Below are 12507 nucleotides of genomic sequence, written 5' to 3'. Positions count from 1 at the left end.
TTGTGTTGAACAACTCCACTCTGACCACACAACACAGCTTTATTGATTTTTTTTCTTTTTTTTTTTCTCCAAGACACTGGCAATGCTACATGCTTCCTTATGCTAATGAGATGGTGAATTATTTAATAGAGAAGATGCGTTCAAAATGGATTTCTAGAAAGAGATGGCCACCTTATTATGAACTTTACACCAAATTATTGCCTGTAATGTTCTAAGATTGGAAGACAGTTCGACACAAGTGTTAACAGTAGTGGAAGAAAGGAAAAGTAACAATACAAATGTAAAAGCAAAAGCCTTGCATTCAAAACCTTACTTTTCCAAATGTACTCAAATATGAAGCTGCCACCATGAGAAGGTAGCTAGCAACAACAACAAGAAATCCACCCACCGTCGCCTCTAAAGGTTGCTAATAACCACATTATAAGTCTTTTTTTAAATTTATACAAAACCCAAAGTGTAAAAAAATTTTTCCTCCTTTTTTCAGTGTTTGAGCTCAGCTAAGCTAAGCTAACCTTATAGCTAACTCTCAGCAAGAAGGCAAATATGCATATTTCCTAAAAAGTGCAATACTTTCTCTGAAAAGTAGTGGAGTACATGTATATAGTGGCAGAAAATGAAATTAAACAAGTAAAGCACCTCAAAATTGTATTTAAGTACCGTACTCCAGTGTATAAGGGCAACATTCATTGGTTGCATTAATACCTTTTTTTTCGTTGGTTACAGGGTCACTGAAAATTTCTATAGAGAATTGAATGTTGGCTGTTAAGCGTGATTCAAAAGATGAAAAACAACTTTCAAAAGAGAAATACAGAGGTTTCTGGCATTGCTAGCTCTAACGCTAACAGAGGAACGATTCCAGTACAGTTGGTGACTTTTCTGTGCCTCCGTCAGTGCTACAGTGCCAGAGAGACGGTGCAACTTCACAGGAGACATTATGGGAGAATATAGAGATGTGCGTGTGTCTGAGAATAAGGAAGGGGTCTGTTAAACCACCTCTAAGGGATGTCACCTTGTTGTTCCCTGTCTTCTCTCAGATTGACTCACTATCCCTCTGCTTCCCCTTCTCTCCCCCAACACACACACACACACACACAAACACACAAACACACACAACTGGTTTCCAGGTCTTCAGCCCCCCCCGCCCCCCGCTTTCCCCGCTCCACCTCTTCCTTATCCGACTGTGTCCATGAGGGTGCGATGTTTGCCAATGATGTGATGTGTTTAAACAGCGCTTACCTCCAGGGGATGAGAGAATGAGACGAGGTCGTGGTGTGTGTGCGTGTGTTTGTGCGAGCAAGAGAAAGACAAAGAGAGGTATTTGCCCCCAGAGGACACAGTGTACATTGATGTTACATAAAAACCTCCAAATCCAGCGGGGGGCCATTTCATCGAGTCCCCTTGATGGGGGCTTGACTATAAAGGCAGTTTTGGTTTCATGATGTCATGGTGGAATTTCACCTCGCGCAATCAAACAACGTCTCTCTGCAAACAAAGCGTCACTCCCAGCATTTGGTGTAATCTAGCCAGAACAACCTGTGTGTTGTTCCGGGACTGACGAGTGAGGTAAGGAGGAGCGGCAAAGAAAGATGGAGCAAATCCTTTCAACACGCACACACACACACATACACATGCAGAACCAGATGGCCCTTGGCCTTTTTCAGTGAGTACAATAGTTTCTTAATGAGCGTTTCACTGAGTCCAATAGGAGACAGGCAGAGGTAATGGCATTACCAGCATCTCCAGCTGAGTCCCTCTGCTTTTCATGTGTTTGCGTGTGTGTGTGCGTATGTGCGTGTCTTTATTTTATGGCCATCATGGGAGTTCTCCTCGACAAGACCACCACGCTAATCGAATACATGGTAAATCCCACTTTCTCACTTTCATTCTCCCTATTATGAACAGCCTGCTCCACATGTTCCTGTGTGTATTTATTACCTGGATCATAATGGATAATCCTATCACAATATGCTTCCTCTGTATATGTATGTATGTGTGTGTGTGTGTGTGTGTGTGTGTGTGTGTGTGTGTGTGTGTGTGTGTTTGTTTTTCAAGGTGCCCTCAGCTCATATTATATGGATCTGCATCTCGGGTAACCTGCCCGTCTATAGTCTCCCCGCCACCGTGCTGCAGTCTGCACTTTTATGCAGGTTTCCTGTTGCCAGTGTCCAATGTCCTTCTTCAAATAGCTTTCTGATTCAATGTGTCATCTTTTTTTTTTTTTTAGTTTTTATTTATATGTTAACTGGCTCGAGTCTTTCTTCACTTCACGTGTTGTTGTTTTTTTACTCCAACAAATATATGGGAAGGTCATTTTTTTTCAGTCAGGACAAAAGAATGCAAGCAGGCATGTGGAGACAAAGAAAGTGTGTGTGTGTCTACACATGGGATACATTTCTATGTGTGCATTCACTGACAACATATATTTGCATGTGTATTTTTATGCATGCGTATGAGATGTTTATTGTGTAAGCGTATGTGCATTTTTGGGGTGTATAAATGTGTGATGCAAATGCAGCTGAGTTTCTATGCATTTTCATTTTTTACATGGATACAAGCTGTTTACGTGCATGTGCACAGTATACACGATTCAATGCATGCTCACTGTACGACGGCGAAGCTCATGTGAACTGAACTGAATGTCTGGCGCATTTGCGTATGCACGAATGTGTGTTGCATGTGTGTGTGGATAACCAATATTGCGTATGTGTAGTAGCAGCGATAATATGTGACTGTTAAAATATCACTCCTCTCATGGTGGCTGATAGAGTGCAGACAACCCATGCTGATGTGTGTGTGTGTGTGTGTGTGTTTGTTTTTCAAGGTGCCCTCAGCTCATATTATATGGATCTGCATCTCGGGTAACCTGCCCGTCTATAGTCTCCCCGCCACCGTGCTGCAGTCTGCACTTTTATGCAGGTTTCCTGTTGCCAGTGTCCAATGTCCTTCTTCAAATAGCTTTCTGATTCAATGTGTCATCTTTTTTTTTTTTTTAGTTTTTATTTATATGTTAACTGGCTCGAGTCTTTCTTCACTTCACGTGTTGTTGTTTTTTTACTCCAACAAATATATGGGAAGGTCATTTTTTTTCAGTCAGCACAAAAGAATGCAAGCAGGCATGTGGAGACAAAGAAAGTGTGTGTGTGTCTACACATGGGATACATTTCTATGTGTGCATTCACTGACAACATATATTTGCATGTGTATTTTTATGCATGCGTATGAGATGTTTATTGTGTAAGCGTATGTGCATTTTTTGGGGTGTATAAATGTGTGATGCAAATGCAGCTGAGTTTCTATGCATTTTCATTTTTTACATGGATACAAGCTGTTTACGTGCATGTGCACAGTATACACGAATCAATGAATGCTCACTGTACGACGGCGAAGCTCATGTGAACTGAACTGAATGTCTGGCGCATTTGCGTATGCACGAATGTGTGTTGCATGTGTGTGAGCGCGCGTGTGCGCGACTGTTCGAGCGTGTATCCTCCCTCTCATGGTGGCTGATGGGTACCAGACACTTCCATGCTGAGGGGCTGCCTGGCGCCTGGTCCCGGGCCTTCTATATGGAAACAGTTAGGGAAACGTTGCGTCAGAAGGCCCCGGCGCTCTTCCTCCGCTTTTCCACTCGCGCACGCACCTACAAATATTTTTCACAGAACATGCCCACTTTCTCCTCCTGTCTTTCTTCTCCTTACGGTGCTCTTTGTCACACAACCTCATCTCAAACACACACTCATCACACACGGTCACTGCTCGAAAGTTGCGTCAGCACAGCATTCCACACTTTTCCATGCGTCACCAAGAATGACTGACTCCAAACAGCATTTCTTGGCCTTTTTTTTTTCCATGGAAAACTCTTGTCCTTATATAACCCTGTAGTCTGGTAGCCTGCTCGTTCCTACTATTTTTCTCTGTCTGTCTCCCTCTCTCTAACCTCTCTCTCATCCCTATCCATCTCTCACGCAAGCGGGCAAAAGGTCGGGCCCTGTGGGCTGAGAGGCCGGGCAGCCTGCGGTACTTCCCCTCTCCTCTACACCAGGCCAAAAAGAGCCTTGGTACGAACATATGTGTCCAATATTCCCTTCCTGCTGCTGCCCTCGTGCAGTCTTAAGTGCATTCATGCGTCTGTCTTCATTTCAACATGAATTACAACTCACCGCAGTGAAATGAGCTAAATAAATGAACACAGGGAGATCATTAGTCCGTTTTGTGCAGCAACAGGCAGGAGCGTGTGTGCCCTTTTTGTGTGCGTGTGTGTCTGCGTGTGCGAGCCCTGCGGTGAGGAGGAATCCCTGGCTGGCTCTGAGGCTCAGCAGGCCTCAGGTAATCCGGTTTAATGCAGTCAGCGTTGTCATGGCCACCTGCCTGCTGCACACCGCAGCGTTACAGCAAGACAAGAGGGGGTGTCTAGACTGGCAAATCACTGGAAAACAAAGAAAGGCTGCGAGGGACATGCTGTGCCGTCTGGAGGCTTTGACATTAACAACAACAAAAGCGCTCACAGAAAATGATTCGTAGTAACAATTAGAGGACCACCCGGTCGATTTTCATAAAATCACAGAAATTATAATTTCCAGACATAAAGGGGATGGGACACATGGAGGTTTGATTTGAGCACAGAGCAGCACCGGAGAGCAGACACACAGTCATTCTGGTTCCTCGGGCAGGTGTCGCGTAACTGACTGCTGCCACCTACTGCTGGCTCCCAGTCAAACCCAGCGGCTCCGGTTTGCCCCCGCCGACAGGGAGGCGAGAGGCGATCGATACTTTTGTTCCACCAGTCGAGCCAGCAGCAGACCGAACGCGCGTCGGTCCGCCAGTCCTCGGGTTTCGCTTAGCTTCTGTTTTTCAGGAATGAAACTAAACGAATGTTCGTATCTTCATTTCCTCTCTGTACACTGTGCGTGTGAGCGAGGCACGCCCTCTTCACTGTCAGTGAGTGTGTGAGCATGTGTGTGTATGTATACTCAAAGTGCTGACTAAAGCAGCTGTTGGTGCTGACATCTGTCTCTGTCTTTCTAATGGTGGAACAAACTGCAAATCTCTCTCTCTCTCTCTCTCTCTCTCTCTCTCTCTCTCTGTCTCTCTCTCCCAGCATCAGCCCCATCAGCACTCTCTACTCAGGTCCAAACCCCATCAATGCACCAACACACACACACACACACACACACACACACACACACACACACACACACACACACACACACACACTGTTCTTACTGCTATAGTCAGCAACATACAGCACACAGAAGCGCATATCCCATATCTCAGCGTCTGCACCTCCAAAAAACCACATCCTGGACCAACACCGGGGAGGACAGTTCTTCAGATGGATGTGGCACCGCTGACACGAGGTCAGACGCTGCTTCGTCTCTCTGAATCGTTGAGGCGAGTATGAAAAGTAGACGACTGTAATCGTAGGTATTAATAGTTTTTGAGCCGGCCTCTGAAGACCAAGCCATTTAAGTTCCATAGCTGCCCGTTTTCGGTGTTCTCAAGGTCCTATCTATTGCTCCTGTTTAACACTATCCTTTTCTTACTGCCTTAAATTGAAGGTAATCCACTGGAATGATCAATTGAAAGCTATTTAAAATGTGTTTTTCTGGTCACACCAGCATTGACAATGAAGGTATTCCTGACTGAATCAACAATGCAGAGTTGTACACTGTGAATAGAGTAATCAATCTATTTTTGTCTGTATCGAGGACTGGGGGTAAAACTTTACCATAAGTTCTCTTCACACTCTAACATCCAACAAACAGTGCCTTAGGTAAAATTGAGTTTTTAAATTCTATCTCATCCTAAATAAATTTAACATAGATAAAAATCAACGTCTTTTGGTATTATGACTTTTAACTGCCATCTTTACCTGTCAAATTTGACAACATCTCACTTAAAATGCAAATATTTTTTAATTAATTAAAACACTGAGCTGTCTGATCAAATCTTTATGAATTTTTCTCTAATATATGGCGGACAATTTCACACAGCCAGTTTTTACACAGGGGTCACCCCATGAAAATGATATAAATCGCTGCTGTAAATTAACAGCCACATGTGTTATATACTGTACATATATCACCACTCCTATCCTCAAACCAATTTTTAAAATGTTGTTTTGTTTACAAAATGATGTTTTATTAAAATGACAACAAGCTTGTTTGAAGTTCACTAAATGTACTTACCAAAATGTAAAAAATACATTTATCTAAGTATTTGTAGGATTTTTTGGATCATTAAAATATTTTATTAATCTTTAGTCAAGTTATAAATGCAAAACACTATAATACCTCCCAACAGACTTATTTGGAGAACAATTTTCCATAATTAGGCCTGGTTTTTTTTTTGGAGGATGGGTTGAACATGCAGCAAGACATGGTGCATGTCTTGTATGTTGTATGTTGCTAAGACAAAGGCTGAATCTCTCACACAGCAGACTGCGTGCTGCTGACACACAGTGTCTGTGGCTGCCCCTCTGTTATCGTTGCTTCTCTCCCTGCCTATGACCTCAGAGCCACATGCGAGCTATTTCTGTTGAGTTGTTTCTGGCTGAAAATGACTTCATGTCTGATTTGCTTGAAACCGGGGGGGTGGGGGTGTATCACTCTGTTCTTGGAAAATTTAATGCCTTATAACAGCATGCTTTTACTGTTCGGTAGACTGGCTTGTTTGTGTTTGATGCACCAGAGGCAAGACTGTGCAGCATGCAGTGGCGCCTCTTCTCCACCTTCCCTTTCAAAAAATCCCAAACGGCTCTCAGTGCCTTTGGTCAGCCAATCCTTTTGGTTTCATTTCTCCCTTTTTCTCAAATCTGTTTCACCTCCTCTCAGCTCCCTGCTTCTCTCTCCTTCCCTCCACTGCTTCCCACTCTTCTTCACAACAACACCCACTTCAGTCTCCCTCAGCAGTTTCAAACCCATGCCTTTCTCTCCTCCACCCTCTGTCCATCTCTCTGTGACTGGAATGCTGGAGCCAGGTAGGTCTGCAGACATGAGTAATGTGGCTAAGACTGACTCATAGACTGAGACATCAGCCGTCAGTGTGGAGCCAGCAATCACACAAGCACCACACACACACACACACACACACACACACACACACACACACACACACACACACACACACACACACACACAAACACACATTATATACTGAATTGACACACAGGCAGACAGACTCTGCGGTGCCGACAGTATGAAACCCAGTCATGTGAGTGGCCATTATCATCACCTTATATTATGTGATCATTATGGAGATTCTGAAAACGAACCCATCAGTGATGAGATCAGACTGCTAACAGTAAACATGTCTATGACACAATACACACATGCCTGGAGCCAGTTAGGAGGTTTACACTAAAATATTGCTACATGAAACATTTAAGACATAATGTACACAAAGTGTATGTTGACAACATGCAGCTTGCTCTTTTTCATATTTCCCATATTAAGAAGATGAATTAATAATTAAGTAATAAGTTAATTATTAATTCTAAGTTTTGTGTCTGCAGTTCAGCTTTTACTAACCCATAGACAAATTACTTGAATGATATTTAAGTGTGAGTTTATTATCGTCATCTTCGCTCAAAAGTTGATGAAGGAATTTGCTGATCTTGAGCTTTGTTTTCAGGTTTTGTGTGTGTTTTTTCATATCTAAAAAAAAAGAAAATCCAATCAAGGGCCTTTTTGAAACGAATATTAATCAGATTTTGGAATTGAACACCTCCAATCAAATAGTAGTTGTAATTTTATGAGGTCATACAAATCGTACTTATAAAGCTACAACAAACAAATGTTGCATCTAGTTATTCAATTTATGTAACAACACAAACCCAAACACATGCGCACAAACTCCTCACTGCATCTATTAAGTATTTATTATTCATGCAAGAGTAATGTGAGGTGTCTCCGTTTTAATGCCTCCTAATGGATTTTTGAGTTACCACTGCCAGCTATGAATAAATCATATCAGTCATGCTGCAGCCAATACCTCACTCACCCTGGCAGCACTAAGCTGATCTATAGGCATGTGGTGTGTGTGTGTGTGTGTGTGTGTGTGTGTGTGTGTGTGTGTGTGTGTGTGTGTGTGTGTGTGTGTGTGTGTGTGTCTGTTTTTTTTAAAAATCTTGGTAACCCAACAGATGTGTGAAGTGTATGCCAGGGAGTGTGTGTGTGTGTGTGTGTGTGTGTGTGTGTGTGTGTGTGTGTCACACTGACCGCTATGCTGCAACAATTCAGCAGGTTATAAGTCATTCTTCACACAAACACTGGAGCGCAACACAGTGGCTTGATGGACGTTATTACCTGTCATGAGTGTGAACATGCTGCAGATACATGCAGTGTATATGTACAAAAGATCGTGCATGTACACATTATAAAGGTCCCGCACTTCTCCAATGTTCTACAGGCCAGAACATATTTGACCATGTCAGAGTAGGACCAGCACGGTGAGTGTAAGCTGTGCTCTGGACAGATATTTTCAACTGACACTCTCCTCAAGCGGCTACTGCAGGTGCCCACAATAAAAGAAAGGGAAACAGCTATAAAGAGTAATGCCCCCCATGACAACTGCCTTGCAGTAATATCCCCTTTGTGAGGCTTATAGTGTTCCCTTTTCGTTGCGACCATGTCACTTTTTACAGCAGACGTTTTGAGAGTCCCTGCTATGTACGCTATGAGAATGATGTATTGTTAATACACAGTAATTATATTTTAAGGTGTAATATTTTGCTTTCCCCACACCTTCGTTACATGACATACAGTTTATAATATATAGTCCATAACAATAACAAAACTTGCCTGCAGTCTCACCTAAATGTGAACGTAATATCCCTAATAATGACAGTATTTAACGGACTGCTGTCAGATTGCATAGTTGTTTTTACTGCGTACATTGACGATATCGCTCCGGGTGAACGGACGCAGATCTCTCTCATGCACTGCACCGGCTGTGATTTTGTGGACCGGGAACATATCGACCCCTGGATGGCTCGGCATTGACGAGTCGATGGATTTCAGGAAGTGACCTTGGCTAACTCAGACGAGCACCTGACCAGACCCCAGCTCGTTTTCCCACAGAGCTCATCTCTGGCACCAGCTCTGAAACAGACAGGTTTATATCCCTGTGAGAGGAAAATGTAGCTCGCTGGACTGATCTTAGGTCACTGCAGACTGATCGTAGGCCATTGAAGTCATGCAAATATGCTGTCATGAATTCGGTAAAGGGAGTGTGTCATAAACTGCGGGCGTCAAAAAGAGTTCATGGAAAGGATGGAGGGGAGAGAGACTTTTTCACCGCGCACATTTTGACTTGGTAGGAAAAGCACTGTGTCAGTAATGATTCTTTTCGAGTGTCCCAGTAAGCGTGACAGTGAGCCGGCATGCACAACACCAGCACCCTGAAACTGAAGCAGCTAAATGGACCTAAGCCAGCATTAATTGTACTATTCATACCTGAGCGTTTCCCGCTGTCACGTGTCAAAATGTCTTCAGTGAAAAAAGCCTATTCACATTAAAGGGCCAGTTCACCAGAATTACAAGACTCTATATCTTCTCACTTAGCTCTGATGTTGTCTAGCGATGCAGATTGTTTTTGTCTTGATTTTTCTAAGAAAGAAATTTGGTTTGCAACAGCGATATTGTTTCTGTACAGAGATGTTGTTTCTGAAATTTCATTTGTAATTTTTTAATTTTTAAATGCTGTGCACCACAACCAAAACTTCATTTGCTGCCATTGTTCTGGGATGGAGGCAGACACCTCATCGTGGGATCTCAGTATCTCACAACCTGGACACATTAAACTGAACTCTCCTGGTATAATAAAGGTACAGGTATAATGTCTAGTTATATACCTGTATATAACTAGACATACAGAGAATTGGCCTGAATTTGAGCATTTCAGGCTTTTGAAAACATTTAAGGAAACACAGATACTAAATAAGAAAATGTGTTTTTACGATTTGGAGTATCCAATCCATTAATTATGGTTCCTTGGACACTGCTGTTATGAAATGCTAACAACAAAATTTTTTAAACTGTTACACATAATATTACTAAAATCTGCATGTGTGTGGAATTTCTCCACATATTTGAGAGATGTGTACTTATACTGTAGTCTAATGTTAATTCACACATATTAGAATGATCCTAACCAGTTAAGCACTAGTCAGGAGTAGACTCAGCAAAGGAAAATGAGCATTGCTGCATCTCTGAGAGACTTTTTCTGTGTTTTGATGGCACTTTTATCCATAAATACTGGTGGTGTCCGTAAAACTTAGACTGAGGTTAAACGCAGTGTCGTGTCTGCACAGGCCTGGTGTCAACAAACATCCCACGCCGCCCCTGTGTGGCTGATGATGGCATTACATCGACTTTGACCGTTCCACTGGCCCCCTGTCAATCACCACTGCAACTCCGCCTCGCAGTGAACCGATTGGAGGCCAGCAGGGCGCTGGAGTGTCAACGAGCCAATCGTGTGGCTCTGCCTCCTGTTAACAGGGCTTCTGTTCTCAATGTCCCCTCCGTGCCTGTGTGCTAGTGTTATTTATAGAAGCCTGAGGATGCGGAGTGGAAGAGGAAGAAATGAAAAGGGGGAGGAAGTAAAGAGAGGGTGAGACAGAAAAAGAAGAAGGAAGAGAAGGATGTCAGGAGATGATGACGACCTTGTCTTGCTCTGATGGTCTCTCAGAGAGAGACGGACAAGAGGGGACTGGTCCTTTTTGCAGGGCAGAGTACATATTGATCCCATCTTGGGAAACTCCATCTGCCTGATTGATGGTTTTCTTAAAGAGGAAAATGGGTGAAAAAAGCAGGGAATAAAAGAAGGGAAAGAGATATTAAAAGCTACTGTATATAGAGTGAAGGGGCAAAGATTGAGGTTAAAGCAGGGGTACATGAAGAATTATGCGATTAAATATATTCTTGAACCAAAATAGAACCCCTGAGTTAGAAAAAAAAAAAGAAAAGGCAAATGATAAAGACCACAGTGTGGTCACTAAATCACGTTTTGTATTTTTTAAGTTACAGATATATTCCAAAAATTTTTTTTTTTTTTTTTTGGCATGTTTCTCTGTAGGGCTGCGACTAACAACTACTCTCATGACCAATTGTCCTGTTAATTTATAGCTGCCAATGCCATTTCTCTCGTTTCAAATGTCATCTTGCCTGACTGAATGAAGAGTAGAACGGCAGGTAGGTCGCCAGTTAACTGAAGAGAGCATGCAATAAAACAAATGGGTGATCATAAAACACAGTCTTTTCTGCCTGAGGAATGTCGGATCCTGAGATCAAGTTGAACAATGGCTGAAACTATACAATAATTTAGCCAGTGATATATTGATCATTACTGTAACTGCCGTGCCTGCACAGGTTCGCAGAGAGGGGTCAGTGCACACGAGTGCCTTTCTGTGGAGACTTATGGCCACGGATGACATTTCTCTGGGTTTTGTTTGAAGGGTTGTTTCTGTTCTATGTGTTATAGTGGTGTAAATTACAGAAGGATGAATTAACTGGTGAGCCCTTGGTCAAAAAAATTGCTGTAAGGCCCCTATTGACCCCCACACACACCCCTCTCTGTCCACATGTGTATGTACCCTGTCAACTCTAAGTTCTCATCAAGTACAACAGTGTACAGCGGACCACACATGGCGGCTTCAATATTTATAATACCACCTGGCCCAGAGATTTCTCTATGCCAGTTAGTTGGTGGTACAACGTGTACTAAATTGATAAAGCTCTGAAAACCAGATTTTTACACATGGCACTCCACAAGGCAATGCAGGACCTGATTTTGTTGATATTTTAGTTTAGTGGCACAAATCCCTAAAACGTTTGCAATTTATCAAATTACAAAAACCTACTGAAAATATAATAAACCCAAGGCACTTTGGGCCTCTGTGGGTTCGGGACCGCGAAGCAGTTGCCCACAAATTTCAGGACTAAAACCGTAATTCCTATGCCTGAAGGAGCTTGTCCTGTCATATAAACACCTACACACATTAGATAAGAAAAAGATGAAAAGAGTGACAGCAAAGCTATTAGGTTTGGTTATCTGGTTATTTGGAAGGTTTTTCTAGAACAGAGGTTTCCAGATGTTTGGCTTGTGTCCTCTTTAAAGGAAACAGTTTATAATTATGACTCACTGTGGCCATGTTATATTTTAAAGGTGACGGTACGTGGAATTTCACAAGAAAAACTGAGAAACAAATGTGTTAAATTGTTTTCCTTTATTCCCTAAGTGAACCCTCGGATTTCTCTTTGGAGCCCTTGGGGGATCCTGATCCTCAAGTTGGGAGCCGCTGCCCCACAATAAGATGGCGTGTGACTAGTGTGTTACAATCAAACTCGATGGGAAGTCAACAGCAGTTGTAATCGTCTTCATCCGAGTGTTTGGCTGTGGTTGTCTACGTATAGCGTGGAACCTGATTTTACCTTTTTTTCCCCCTGACTTGCTAACTACATATCCCATTGCTTCCATGTCCATAGCCCTGCGTGACACGCATTTCAC

This window comes from Xiphias gladius, chromosome 8, assembly GCF_016859285.1.
Source record: "Xiphias gladius isolate SHS-SW01 ecotype Sanya breed wild chromosome 8, ASM1685928v1, whole genome shotgun sequence".
In the NCBI taxonomy this organism is placed as follows: Eukaryota; Metazoa; Chordata; class Actinopteri; order Istiophoriformes; family Xiphiidae; genus Xiphias; species Xiphias gladius.
The sequence above is the reverse complement of the archived record's forward strand: the minus strand, read 5'-3'. Positions refer to the sequence as shown.